We start from the raw sequence: 15,518 nt of genomic DNA, 5'->3' as shown, positions 1-15,518 counted from the left end.
GAAGTAATGTATGTAAGGAAGGGACTCTAACCAGTATCTCTCAGAGGATGTGCGCTGTAAATTGCTACTGAAACAGCAATCAGCCCTGCTAATACAGCAGTCATTGAAGGTCAGGATCTCCACGATTACCAGTAACATTCAGAGTTCACCCAATCCAGGTATCTAAATGTAATAATCCCATGCTCTCTGGGCTCAGACCTAGTTTGTGGCAACATGGCTAAACATGCCAAGAAGGTCAGAATCATTGGTAAATACAGGACCCATTATGGTGTCTCCCTCAGGAAAATCGTGCAGAAGATTGAAATAAGCCAGCATGCCAAGTACACTTTGCAAGGGCACGTTGCAAGTACACTTGCTCCTTCTGGGGCAAAACCAAGATGAAAAGACGAGCTGTGGGAATCTGCCATTGTGGTTCCTGCATGAAAACCATAGCCAGTGGTGCCTGGTCCTACAACACCACTTCTGCCGTCATAGTAAAGTTGGCCATCAGAAGACTGAAGGAGTTGAAAGACCAGTTGAAGCTCCACCATTTGAAGCTAGCCTATAATAAATGGGTTCATTTATATAACAAAAAATAAATGTAATGATTCCTAGAGGGGTTCTTTTGGCTAAGGACCATGAGTAGGCTAAAAGTACTCATTGGGAAGGACTCAATCCAAACTCAAAGACAAAAAAAAAAAAAAAAAAAAAAAAAAAAAACACAAGTATAAACAATAAGCACTAATATTGTGAAATTGACTTTCAGGTCCTTTGAATACTCTAGCAGGCACACATAGCTGGTATAACTAAGAGCAGAGCCTTAACTGCTTCATCTGGAGCCATCTTCCTCAGTAGCCCCACATATACTGAATATCTCTAAGGTATGCTGCCCTAGGACTGATGCTACTTCCATTCAGTAGTATCAGTCTTGGCATATGAAGTTATTCGAAGTTCTTCTTTACCTGTTGATTTATACTGAAGCCTTGTTTCATACTAATATGCTTTACAAGATGCTTGTAGCCTGCTTTATCTAACTCTTGGAATAGTTTTTATCTGCCTGCTAGTCTAGGCAGCACTACTATAAACTTCATGTGTTTAAATGTCCACTCTGACAGCTGCATTCTCCCTGGGGTGGAGGAGCCAAGAGGAAGGTTTAATCTGTCCCCTTGACAGAAAGAGTGTCCATGGCATTAGGGCTCGAGCTATACAGACCTACAATGCATACACACTTGGCACTTCCTACCTTAAGCATTCATCTCCAACAGTAAAAACTCAGAGATAATATTACTTACATTATACTCACTACACTCAGTTTTCTCAACTTTCTCTTCAATGGGACATATTTGACTTTGTTATCAAAAATTGTTGTATTTTAAAGTAATAAGTAAGGAATCCAGGTTCTCCAGCAAAAGAGACACAGTTCAACCTTGTAGCTTGCATATACTCAATCTTGGAACCCTGTACAGTATACCTCAGTCTCTGAGCCCCTTCTTACCAAAAGACAAATCTACCCAGGATGGGATAAATTCCAATTGGTCTCAGAGACATATCTGATTTTGAACTCATTTATGTTCTAAATACTGAGCCTGGATACCTAAGTCTTTGTATTTTATTTATGCTTTCTATGTTGTGATAAACTTCCTAGTTTCCAAAGTTGCCTTTGAATTCTTGTCTTTAAAAATTCTGCACTGGTTAATAATTATTTATATAGTTATATCTATCATTGCTCACTTCTCTCAACTGAGAAACATATTAGGCACATTTTCTTCCACCTGTTCACTTTTTTTGACCAGAAATTTAGCAGACAGAATTCTATTCTTGCTCTGGCAAAATGCCTAGAAAGGATCATTATCTTCAAGTAATTTGAGTAGAGAGAAGGGAAAGGGTACTTATCCTATAAAGCCCAGAGTCAAGAGATTCTGTCTTCTGCACTCCACATAGTACTGGAAATCTGTAAGCCACCAACAAAATTTCGTGGCATTCCTGGCACTCCATGAGTTGCAGAAACATTTATGTAAGTGTTTCTAAATGACCTACCATTCCAGACTTGGAGATGGCAAGAATGCTACCAGTTCTGACTTCAGCTTCTAACAGCAGCACTTTATTAGTAAAAAATGAACACTGCTTATTATAGAATTCTGTCCTTGACTTTCTCTGTGACAGGGCCAATTCATCACCCTCTGGTTCTCTGCTTCCAGCTTCTGTAAGTGGAAATGTTGACAAAACTTGACCCATCTTCTGAATGGTGATGTGATGATGGCAATCAATACATGTAGAAATACTTAGGAAAAATATAACTTGATATTAACAGCATCAGCATTACTGCAAGTAGTACAAAATAAGTTCCAGCTTGGTGAGGAAATATGCTAAGCCAGTATGACAGATGAGAGGTGAGAACTAAAACTGGGGAATTACTTCTTCTTCTACTCAACTGTCAGGCTTTGGTCCTCCCTCAAAGACAAAGATTATTGGTGGTAAACTTCAAACAGAGAGACCAAGAAATGCACACTTTCTGGCTATCACAGAAAGCTGTAAGTTGGTCTTAAATAGAGCACAGGTCCTTATTCCTATAAGCATCTTCTTTGTTATATCAGAGTCACATAACCCAGAGATGGAAGTGATTCTAGAAAACATCCATCTATCTTGTCTACCTTCCTCATTTTTCAGAGGACATCAAGGCTTAAAAAAGTAAAGCAGGTCCCAAACAACATAGCTACCTAATGGCACTGCTACAAATAGAATCCAAGTGCCTGGATCCACTGTAACTCACTGCCCATTTCTTTCATGGTTCCTGCATCATTTAAAAATAGTAACAAAGAAGAGGCAGGGGATGGAAAATAAAATAAAATAAATAAAATAAAATAAAATAAAATAAAATAAAATAAAATAAAATAAAAGTAAGTAACAAAAAGGACAGCAAATTCATTTATTCATTCATTCAACAAATATCTAATACATGCTTATTTGGGGCCAGGCATTGTCCATGCACTGACAACACAACAGTAAATAAAACAGCCAAAATTCACTGCCTTCGGGGAGCTTACCTTCTATAGTGAGAGACACAAAAATGATTGTTAAGAAAAAATAAGTAAGTAAGTAAAGCTCCTGGGTGGCTCAGTCGGTTAAGCATCCAGCTTTTGATTTTGGCTCAGGTCATGATCTTGTGGTTCATGAGTTTGAGCCCTGCTTGGGATTCTCTGTCTCTCTGTCTCTGTCTCTGTCTCTGTCTGTCTCTCTCTCTCTCTCTCTCTCTCTCTCTGCCCCTCCCCTTCTCACTCGCTCTCTCTCTTTCAAAAATAATTAAGTAAACATTAAAAAAAATAAGCAAAGCAGAGAAGGAAAGTATGGGGGGAGGGGAAAAAATTTCTAAATGAGATAGCCAGGGAAGGTGACTTTTAACTCAAGGCCTGAAGGAAGTGAGAAAACCAGTCATGCAAATATATAGCAGAAAAATGTTCCAGACAAAGGAAGAGCAAAAGCAAAGTTCCAGAGGTAGTAGCTCTTAGTGTGTGCAAGAAACAGCAAGGGGGTCAGTGTGGCAGGTGTGATAAAATGATAAAGGGGTTAATAAAGTCCAAGAAGTTCAACAAGAAACAGGTTTATGGAGAGCTGTGTTTATGGCAAAGACAGGAACTGAGTCAGAGAATAAGCCATAGAGAAGTAACATGACCAGATTTTCATGGGAAAAGTTATTCCTGTAAGAGCAGGCAAAATTATTGTAATTATGCAGAGGACAGATGATGGTGGTTTGGGCCAGGATGATAGAACTGGACGTGGTAGAGTGGGCAGAATTTGCTAATGAACCAGATAAAAAGTATGAGAAAAAGAGAGAAGTCAAGTATGACACCAAAGTTTTTGACTGAACAATTGGAAGAACGGGATTGCCATCAGTTGAGACAAGAATACTGGAGATACTGGTTTGAAAAGGAGGTAGTGAATCTCAGGAATCTGTTCTTTCAAGAGCTTATTCAACATCTGTGTGAAGGTATCAACTGGATGACTGAGTATATAAGTTGAGAGTATAGAGGCAGAGCCTAGCTGAAGAAATAAATTAGTAGGAGTTAAGCAAATAGATATTTAAAGCCATGAATCTGGATCACATCACCAAGGAAGAGTGAGGATGGACAAAGAAGATGGTCAATTACTGAGCCCCAGGGTTCCCCAACATTTTAACATTGAGATGATTTACTAGAAAATATCAGGGAGCTAGAAACCCAACAAAATAATTATGACCATTCTCTCTGAATTCCTGTCTACACATCCTTTTATGCCCAAACTTATATTCCCTCTTATTAACTTATTTGTGCCCAAAAATCATATTGCACAATTTTACCATTTATCTTATTCATCAGTCTTTCTTACAATATTTTCCAAAACCCAAACTGCCTCCCACTCTCTGAAAGAAAACATTTGCTGCCATCAATTACTCTCAAATGGATATGCCACAAGACATTATTATAAAAGTTCATATCTTTCTCCAGTGGCTATTTAAAAGGAGGAAATGATCATTCCTATATATAGTTTCGTGTGTGTGTGTGTGTGTGTGTGTGTGTGTACACAGCTGATATTTATTAAGTGTTTCCTAGGTGCCAGTCATCCTATAAACACATTACATTTATACATTATCATAATACTTTCACAATAATCTCATAAACTAAGTACTATTATTATCCCCATTTCAGACATAAGGAAAATGAGGCTTTCAAATGTTAAATTAACTTGCCAAACTTATCTGCTAGCCTGGTTAACAGGAACTGAACCTAGTTTCACTATAGAACTTCTGCTGTTTAAACTTTTGCCCAGAGTTTGCAAACTGACTGCCAATCCAGGAGATGGACTTGAGCCCATACAGCTCTTTTTTTGGGGCTACATGGTGGTTTGAAAAAAGAAATGTACTTTAAGGGGTGCCTGGGCGGCTCAGTCAGTTAAGCATCCAACTTCAGCTCAGGTCATGATTTCACCATTCATAGTTTGAGCCCCGCATCAAGCTCACTGCTGTCAACACAGACCCTGCTTCAGATCCTCTGTCCCCCTCTCTGCCCCACCCCTCTACCGCTCTCTCTCTCAAATAAATGAAAACATTTTTTAAGAAATTTTAAAAAAGAAATGTGCTTTGATGCCTTTTGGAGGTATGCATGTTCACTACCTCACAGCCCACACCAGCGCTCATAGCCTTCGTCCTCCCCCTTCATCATGTACTTTACCTAATGCACCAAATACATTTGAGCTATTGATACTTGCTCTACTATACTACTTCCTTTCATCCTTAACAGGTGTGACATGACTATAGGGTCCAGAACACATATTTTCATTCTTTCACATTCACACACACACTACCACCACCACCACCACCACCATCACCACCACCACCAACAACACTATCAGGAAAAGTACATATAAGTTTTAATTTCCATCACTAATATTTTCCCCTTTGGTGGTCATTCATAGTGCCTAAGATTTATCTCTGCAAAGTTAATTCAAATCCAACTTCTGCAATGTAGGGGCAACTTGTTTCTTGCATAAAAGCATAGGACTATGCCCTGCGCGTGTTCCATAACAATGGGAATCCATCCTCCAAGAGATGCATCATCTCATAATTTGTTTGATATTGTCATACCTCTTACCTCTGAGCAGTAGCCTAGGACACATTTTTATGTTCTAAGTGCTAGTGGATTAAAATCATTTTTGTTTTTAAATGGAAAAGACTCTGCTGATATGTGTTGCCTTATGAACTCATTCTTAATTGCACATCCATTATACATTCAGCACATAAGAATAGTTTCCTAAATTACTTGTATCAGGAGCTAACATATTTCTTTGATTATTTCTGGCTCTTGAGTACTAGAAAGGGAATTATGGTTTTGTCTCCTTTTTTGGATTTGGAGGGGAAAATCTGAGTTCTGTATGTATCTTTTGTTGTTGTTTCCTTAAAGAAAGTAAAAAGACACTTGAACAAAGGCCATATTGAAATCCTGTTTGCTGTAAAAATAAATGATGAAAAATGTCAGTTATTTGTGGATCAAATATCTTGGGAATATTATCGTAGCAAGGTATTAAAACCACTTTTTCAGAAGCTACTCTGTATTGCCAGTTCCAACAGAGCAGAAATAAAGACGGGTGCTGAGCACTAAATTGGGCCAGCTGCGTTACCCGTCTAATGGGCTGATGTTTGCACCTGGGGCAGTGAAAGCGTGCACAGCTATTAACCCCTATGGGTTTTTTTTCTTTCTGACAGAAGGGTTGAATTTCTCTTCCCTTTATACATTTATACACAAAAGATGATTTTAGCCTTAAACCAAAGAGTCACCTATTACATGTTTAATGATTCAATTCACTAATTAGAACACCAGGACTCATTCTCATTTAAAATTTATTAAACACTTTAAACAAATTAAAAAAAATCAATACACTCTGCCAACTTTCTACACATGGTAACAAATATAATTCAGAGTAATTCTAGTAATATAGAGCTATTACTATTATTCCCACTTCACACATGAGGAAACTCAGAGAACTAAGTCACCTTCCCAAGATCACACAGCTGCAAGTGATAATGGAAAAGAGATTCCAACTTACACCTTATCATTCCAAATCCCATATTCTTTCCATGGCTCTCCTTGTTTGTGGTTTGCCCTGATATTGGTGATGAAAATCACTAAACAGCTGCCCACTGTATCAACACTCACAGTCAACAATCTGCACTAGAAATGGGTTAGGAGAATGGAAAATGCCGTACTTGTCATCTGACAACCTTTCCTTAGTCAGTCTATGGATATGAAAAGCTCCAACAATTCCTAAACTGCTAGGACAGTTTTCCCATGGAACACTAGCTCTGCAGGGTGTTACACATAGAGAGGTTTTGTGAACACATTTCCTTTCCTTCTAGAATTTTCAGTATGCTAGTGTGTCCCATGATTCTCCCAGAAAAGGGTATAATACAAAGTGTTTTCCAAGTATATTCCATCACAGAACTCATTTTATAGACTAACTGGATAGATCAGTGAACAATGGATGATCTTAGATCCATTGTTCTTGTAAATCTCTGCAATTCACTAAATTCTGGAGAATTTATCCTAGGAAGCATCTCTCTTAGCCTGAGAATACATTGTTTAGGACAGTTGGTAATAAATTTACAGAGATCACTCTCTCAAAATTTGGTATAGAACAAAAATATAAACAGATTCAAAAACAGCTCAGAACAAATTTATTAATGGCATATTTACCATAATTTACTAAGGGAAACTTACCAACAGAATGGTACAACTTAACATCTGTGCAGATATCAGAGTTATCACTTAGTCTGTTTCCACCCTGCCCCTATGTGCCACTCTCTGAGAGAGTGTCCCAGGTTGTATGGTCCAAGCCTGACCCAGGATGACAGCCCTTGTGTTCTTAACTCAAATTTACTTCGGGGTGGCACCCAGCACTGTATTCATTCTTGTTAGCGTAAAGAGATGAACTCAAGGCTCAAAAATAATTGTGTTTAGAGGAGGAGCCAAGATGACAGAACAGCATGGAAGTTTTTGTGTGTCTTGCATCCATGAAATACAGCCAGACCAACACTAAACCATTCTGCACACCTAGAAAATTGATCTGAGGATTAACACAACAATCTGCACAGCCTGAACCACAGAATTCAGCAGGTACATGGGGCAGAGAAGTGAACTTGGGGAAAGAGAAGCTGAAGAGGGCAGAGAGCCTCTTTTGCATGCAGAGAGAGGGGGGAGGGGAGAATACGAGAAAAGCAAAAAGCAGCTGGAGAGAAAGTAGAAAAGTGGAAACAGCTGCAGGGACTGAGCTAAAAAGGGATAAAGGAGAAGGTTTAAATTCCATTAAGACTATAAACATGGGGAGCACAGAGTCTGAAACTCCGCAGCTCTGTACCTTGTGGTGCTCTGGTGAGAAGGACGAAACCCCAGGAGAAGAGCGGAGTCCAGGGTTCTTCAGGCCACATGGGGAGAGGCAGTTACCCTGCTCGGAGGACACCTGGTAGAGGCTGTGTGGATCCCCTAAGGCAAGGCCCCAGTGGACCCGGGAGACCCACATTTGCTGATGCTGGAACAAGGTTAAGGGTGAAGTCTGGTGCCAGATGTGTGTTGTGATTTTCCATAATCCCTGAAACGCTGCTACACTATCTCATGAACTTTTTCTGGGGTGGACTGGCATCTGGCTGCAGTCTCTGGGCATTGGCAGCAGCACAGTCCCACAGATGATCCTGGGTACAGCCAGCACCCAGCCATTGCTCTGTGAGACCCTCCTGGGGCAGAACAGGTCAAAGCCGCAGTCCCTCAGAAGTAAGGTATCAGGGAAAACAGCCACATCTGAGACAGATATCAGGAGGGAGGTGCTGCCTGGGGCTTGGTCATGGACTGTGTAAAAGCGGGGAGTGGTTGGAAGCTGAAGACAAAGGATGGGTGTGTGATTGCTGATCAGGGACAACAGAGTTCTGATACTAGAGACTGGGTAGCTGGGTGACGCCATTTTCACCGCTCCCACGCATGCGCATATGCACCAACAAGCACCACAAATCCACTCCAGTAAGCTAAGCAGCGCCATCTAGTGGAGAACGAAGTCATTACACTGAGCCCACACAACTGGGCCAACCTCACTCTTCAGGAACACAAATCTCTGCCAACTTAGTTTATGTACTATGAAGTGCTTCATAGTTTGACTTCTAGGGGAAACGAAGTAAATTTAGTCATATTTCAGTCTGTCGATCCATCCATTCAATTTTCTTTCTTTTTTCTTTTTTCTCTTTTTCATTTTTCTTTTTCTTGAAAACAGAAAGAGGAAAAGTTCATTTTTATTATCAATTTTTATTAAAAATATTTTTCTTTAATTTTTTCAACTATATTTTTTACTTTTGTGTAAATTTTTTCTTTTTTTTTTTTTTTTTTTAAATTTTTTTTTTTTTTAACATTTATTTATTTTTGGGACAGAGAGAGACAGAGCATGAACAGGGGAGGGGCAGAGAGAAAGAGGGAGACACAGAATCGGAAGCAGGCTCCAGGCTCTGAGCCATCAGCCCAGAGCCCGACGCGGGGCTCGAACTCACGGACCGCGAGATCGTGACCTGGCTGAAGTCGGACGCTTAACCGACTGAGCCACCCAGGCGCCCCTGTGTAAATTTTTTCAAATTCTACTTGCATCATTTCAATTTAGTCTACTTCAGTGTATTCATTCAAATTTTCAAACTATTTCCTTTTCTTTTTTCTTTCCCCTTTTTTCTCTACTCTATCAAGCCCCTTTCAACACCCAGACCAAAACACACCTAGGATCTAACATCATTTATTTGATTTTTTTGTGTGTTTGTTTTTCATTTTTTAATTTTAATGTTTTTTTAATTTTAATTCTTTTACCTCATTAATTCCTTTTCTCCCTTTACAATGACGAAATGAAGGAATTCACCCCAAAAGAAAGAGCAGGAAGAAACGACAGCCAAGGACTTAACAACACAGATACAAGCAAGATGTCTGAACCAGAATTTAGATTCACGATAATGAGAACACTAACTGGATTCGAAAATATATTAGAATCCTTTTCTGTGGAGATAAAAGAATAAAAAGCTATTCAGGATGAAATGAAAAATGTATAACTGAGCTGCAATCTCAAATGGAGGTCACGGGAGCAAGGATGGTTGAGGCAGAAAAGAGAGTCACTGATATAGAGAACAAACTTATGGAGAATAATGAAACAGGAAAAAAGAGAGAGATTAAGGCAAAAGAGCACAATTTAAGAATTAGAGAAACCAGTGCCTCATTAAAAAGGAACCACATCAGAATCATAGGGGTCCCATAAGAGGAAGAGAGAGAAAAAGGAGTAGAAGGGTTATGTGAGCAAATCATAGTGGAAAATTTTCCTAACTGGGGAAAGGCACAGATATCAAAATCCAGGAAACACAGAGGACTCCCATTAGATTCAACAGAAACCAACCATCAACAAGGCATACCATAGTCAAATTGACAAAATACTCAGGCAAGGAGGAAATCATGAAAGCAGCAAGGGAAAAAAAGTCCTTAACCTACAAGGAAAGACAGATCAGGTTTCCAGCAGACCTATCCACAGAAACTTGTTAGACCAGAAAGGAGTGGCAGGATATATTCAATGTGCTGAATAAGAAAAATATACAGCCAAGAATTCTTTATCCAGCAAGGATGTCATTCAAAATAGGAGAAATTAAATTTTCCCAGACAAACAAAAATTAGAGGAGTTCATGACAACTAAACCAGCCCTGCAAGAAATTTTAAGGGGGTCATTCTGAAGGGAGAAAAGACAAAACAAAAAACAAACAAACAAACAAAAAACACCAAAAGCAACAAGACTAGAAAGGACCAGAGAACACCACCAGAAACTCCAACTCCACAAGAAACATAATGGCAATAAACTCATCACTTTCAGTACTCACTCTAAACATCAATGGACCAAATGCTCCAATCAAAAGACAGAGGGTAACAGAATGGATAAGAAAACAAGATCCATCTATATGCTGTATACAAGAGACCCACTTTAGACCTAGAGACACCTTCAGATTGAAAGTAAGAGGATGGAGAAACATCTGTCATGCTAATGGTGAACAGAAGAAAGCCAGAGTAGCCACACTTATATCAGGCAATCTAGACTTTAAAATAAAGGCTATAATAAGAGATGAAGAAGGGCATTATATCATAACTAAGGGGTCTATCCACCAAGAAGACCTAACAATTGTAAACATTTATGCGCCAAATGTGAAAGCACCCAAATGTATAAATCAATGAATCACAAACATAAAGAAACTCATTGATAGTAATACCATAACAGTAGGAGACTTCAACACCCCACTCACAGCAATGGACAGATCATCTAATCAAGAAAATCAGCAAGGAAACAATGCTTTGAACGACACCCTGGACCAGGTAGACTTAACAGATATATTAGGGACATTTCATCATGAACCAGCGGAATATACATTCTTCGCCAGTGCACATGGAACGTTCTCCACAATAGACCACATACTGGGACATAAATCAGCCCTCAACAAGTACAAAAAGATCGAGATCATACCGTGCATATTTTCAGACCACAATGCTCTGAACCTTGAAATCAACCACAAGAAAAAACTTGGAAAGATAACAATACTTGGAGACTCAAGAACATCCTACTAAAGAATGAATGGACTGACCAAGAAGTTAAAGAGGAAATTTAAAAAGTACATGGAAGCCAATGAAAACGATAACACCACAACCCAAAACCTCTGGGACACAGGAAAGGAGGTCATAAGAGGAAGTATATAGCAATCCAGGCCTTCCAAAATAGGGAAGAAAGATCTCAGATACACAACCTAACTTTACACCTTAAAGAGCTGAAAAAAGAACAGCAAATAAAACCCAAAAACAGCAGAAGACAGGAAACAATAAAGATTAGAGCAGAAAGCAATGCTATCAACACCAAAAAACAGTAGAACATATCAACGAAACCAGAAGCTGGTTCTTTGAAAGAATTAATGAAATTGATAAACACCTAGCCAGTTAGATCACAAAGAAAAAAGAAAGGACCCAAATAAATAAAATCAAAAATGAAAGAGGAGAGATCACAACCAACACAGCAGAAATAAAAACAATAATAAGAGAATATTATGAGCACTTATACGCCAATAAAACGGGCAATCTGGAAGAAAGACAAATTCCTAGAAACATATACGCTACCAAAACTGAAACAGGAAGAAATAGAAAATTTGAACAGACCCATAACCAGTAAAGAAATCAAATTAGTAATCAAAAACCTCCCCAAAAAACAAGAGTCCAAGGCCAGATGGTTTTCCAGGGGAATTCTACCAAACATTTATGGAAGAGTTAACACCTATTCTCTTGAAGCTGTCCCAAAAAATAGAAATGGAAGGAAAACTTCCAAACTCTTTCTGTGAAGCCAGCATTACCTTGATTCCAAAACCAGACAGAGACCCACTAAAAACGAGAACTATAGACTAATTTCCTTCATGAACATGGATGCAAAAATCCTCAACAAGATAGTAGCCAACTGGATCCAAAAACACATTAAAAAAATTATTCACCACGACCAAGTGGGATTTATACGTGGAATCCAGGGCTGGTTCAATATCCACAAAACAATCAGTGTGATTCATCACATCAATAAAAGAAAGGACCAGAACCATATGGTCCTCTCAATAGATGCAGAGAAAGCATTTGACAAAATAAAGCATCCTTTCTTGATAAAAACCCTCAAGAAAGTAGGGATAGAAGGTGCATACCTCAAGATCATAAAAGCCATATATGAGCAACCCAATGCTAATATCATCCTCAATGGGGAAAAACTGAGAGCTTTCTCACTGAGGTCAGGAACAAGACAGGGATGTCCACTCTTGCCACAGTTATTCAACATAGTATTGGAAGTCTTAGCCTCAGCAATCAGACAACACAAAGAAGTAAAAGGCATCCAAATTGGCCAGGAGGAGGTCAAACGTTCACTCTTTGCAGATGACATGATACTCCACATGGAAAACCCAGTAGATTCCACCAAAATACTACTAGAACTGATCCATGAATTCAGCAAAGTTGCAGGATATAAAATCATTGCACAGAAATCGGTTGCATTCCTATACACCAACAATGAAACAACAGAAAGAGAAATCAAGGAATCAATACCATTTACAATTGCAAAAAAACCATAAAATATCTAGGAATAAATCTAACCAAAGAGGTGAAAAATCTATACACTGAATTCGATATGCTAGTATCTTACTGAGAATTTTTGCATCCATATTCATCAGGGATATTGGCCTGTAGTTCTCTTTTTTTACTGGGCCTCTGTCTGGTTTAGGAATCAAAGTAATGCTAGCTTCACAGAATGAGTCTGGAAGTTTTCCTTCCCTTTATATTTTTTGGAATAGCTTGAGAAGGAGAGGTATTATCTCTGCTTTAAATGTCTGGTAGAATTCCCCTGGGAAGCCATCTGGTCCTGGACTCTTATTTGTTGGGAGATTTTTGATAACTGATTCAATTTCTTTGCTGGTTATGGGTCTATTCAAACTTTCTATTTATTCCTGTTTGAGTTTTGGAAGTGTGTGGGTGTTAAGGAATTTGTCCATTTCTTCCAGGTTGTCCAGTTTGTTGGCATATAATTTTTCACTGTATTCCCTGATAATTGCTTGTATTTCTGAGGGATTGTTTCTAATAATTCCATTTTCATTCATGATTTTATCTATTTGGGTCATCTCCCTTTTCTTTTTGAGAAGCCTGGCTAAAGGTTTATCAATTTTGTTTATTTTTTCAAAAAACCAACTCTTGGTTTCATTGATCTGCTCTACAGTTTTTTTAGATTCTATATTGTTTATTTCTGCTCTGATCTTTATTATTTCTCTTCTTCTGCTGGGTTTGAGGTGTCTTTGCTTTTCTGCTTCTATTTCCTTTAGGTGTGCTGTTAGATTTTGTATTTGGGATTTTTCTTATTTCTTGAGATAGGCCTGGATTGCAATGTATTTTCCTCTCAAGACTGCCTTTGCTGCATCCCAAAGATTTTGGATTGTTGTATTTTCATTTTCATTTGTTTCCATATATTTCTTAATTTCTTCTCTAATTGCCTGGTTGACCCATTCACTCCTTAGTAGGGTGTTCTTTAACTTCCATGCTTTTGGAGGTTTTCCAGACTTTTTCCTGTGGCTGATTTCAATCTTCATAGCATTGTGGTCTGAAAGTATGCATGATATGATATCAATTCTTGTATACTTATGAAGGGCTGTTTTGTGACCCAGTATGTGATCTATCTTGGAGAACGTTCCATGTGCATGTGAGAAGAAAGTATATTCTGTTGCTTTGGGATGCAGAGTTCTAAATATATCTGTTAAGTCCATCTGATCCAATGTATTATTCAGGGCCCTTGTTTCTTTATTGATCCTGTGTCTAGATGATCTATCTGTTGTAAGTGGAGTATTAAAGTCCCCTGCAATTACCACATTCTTATGACCCATCAATAGCACTGCTAGGAATTTACCCAAGGTATACAGGAGTGCTGATGCATAGGGTCACTTGTACCCCAATGTTTATAGCAGCACTCTCAACAATAGCCAAATTATGGAAAGAGCCAAAATGTCCATGAACTGACGAATGAATAAAGAAATTGTGGTTTATATACACAATGGAATACTACGTGGCAATGAGAAAGAATGAAATATGGCCTTTTGTAGCAACATGGATGGAACTGGAGAGTGTGATGCTAAGTGAAATAAGTCATACAGAGAAAGACAGATACCATATGTTTTCACTCTTACGTGGATCCTGAAAAACTTAACAGAAGTCCATGGGGGAGGGGAAGAAAGAAAAAAAAGAGGTTAGAGAGGGAGAGAGCCAAAGCATAAGAGACTTAAAAACTGAGAACAAACTGAGGGTAGATGGGGGGTGGGAGGGTAGATGGAGGGTGGGAGGGAGGGGAGGGTGGGTGATGGGTATTGAGGATGGCACCTTTTGGGATGAGCACTGGGTGTTGTATGGAAAACAATTTGACAATAAATTTGATATTAAAAAAAAGGAAAATCTATACACTGAAAAGTATAGGAAGCTTATGAAAGAAACTGAAGAAGACACAAAAAAAATGGGAAAAGATTCTATGCTCCTCAATAGGAAGAACAAATATTGTTAAAATATCAATACTACCCAAAGCAATCTACATATTCAATGCAATCCCTACCAAAATAACACCAGTATTCTTCACAGAGCTAGAACAAACAATCCTAACATTTGTATGGAACCACAAAAGACCCTGAATAGCCAAAGCAATCTTGAAAAAGAAAACCAAAGCAGGAGGTATCACAATTCCAGACTTCAAACTATACTACAAATCTGTAATCATTAAGACAGTATGGTACTGGCACAGTATGGTACTGGCACAAGACTCAGGTCAATGGAACAGAGAACCCAGAAGTGGACCCACAAACATATGGCCAACTAATCTTTGACAAAGCAGGAAAGAATATCCAATGGAAAAAAAGACAGTCTCTTCAGCAAGTGGTGCTGGGAAAACGGAAGTGACACACAGAAAAATGAACCTGGACCACTTTCTTACACCACACACAAAAATAAACTCAAAATGTATGAAAGACCTCAATGTAAGACAGGAAGCCATGAAAATCCTAGAAGAGAAAGCAGGCAAAAACCTCTTCGCTCTTGGCTGCAGCAACTTCTTACTCAACACATCTCCAGAGGCAAGGGAAACAAAAGTGAAAATGAACTACTTGGACCTCATCAAAATAAAAAGCTTCTGCACAACGAAGGAAACAATCAGCAAAACTAAAAATCAACCGACACAATGGGAGAAGATATTTGCAAATGACATATCAGACGAAGGGTTAGTATCCAAAAATCTATAAAGCACTTATCAAACTCAACACCCAAAAAACAAATAATCCAGTGAAGAAATGGGCAAAAGACATGAATAGACACTTCTCCAAAGAAGACATCCAGATGGCCAACCAACACATGAAAAAATGCTCAACTTCACTCATCATCAGGGAAATATAAATCAAAACCACAATGAGATACCATTACACCTGT

At 38.7% G+C, this 15,518-nt stretch overlaps 1 pseudogene; it reads left to right on the top strand.

Annotated features, from left to right (window-relative positions):
- Nucleotides 1-203: 203 nt before the first annotated feature.
- Nucleotides 204-578, top strand: LOC112868230 (large ribosomal subunit protein eL43 pseudogene; annotated as a pseudogene).
- Nucleotides 579-15,518: the final 14,940 nt, after the last annotated feature.

Source organism: Puma concolor, chromosome D3, assembly GCF_028749965.1.
Source record: "Puma concolor isolate L17-30 chromosome D3, mPumCon1.1.hap2, whole genome shotgun sequence".
NCBI lineage: Eukaryota > Metazoa > Chordata > Mammalia > Carnivora > Felidae > Puma > Puma concolor.
This window is presented reverse-complemented; position numbering and strand designations above follow the sequence as displayed.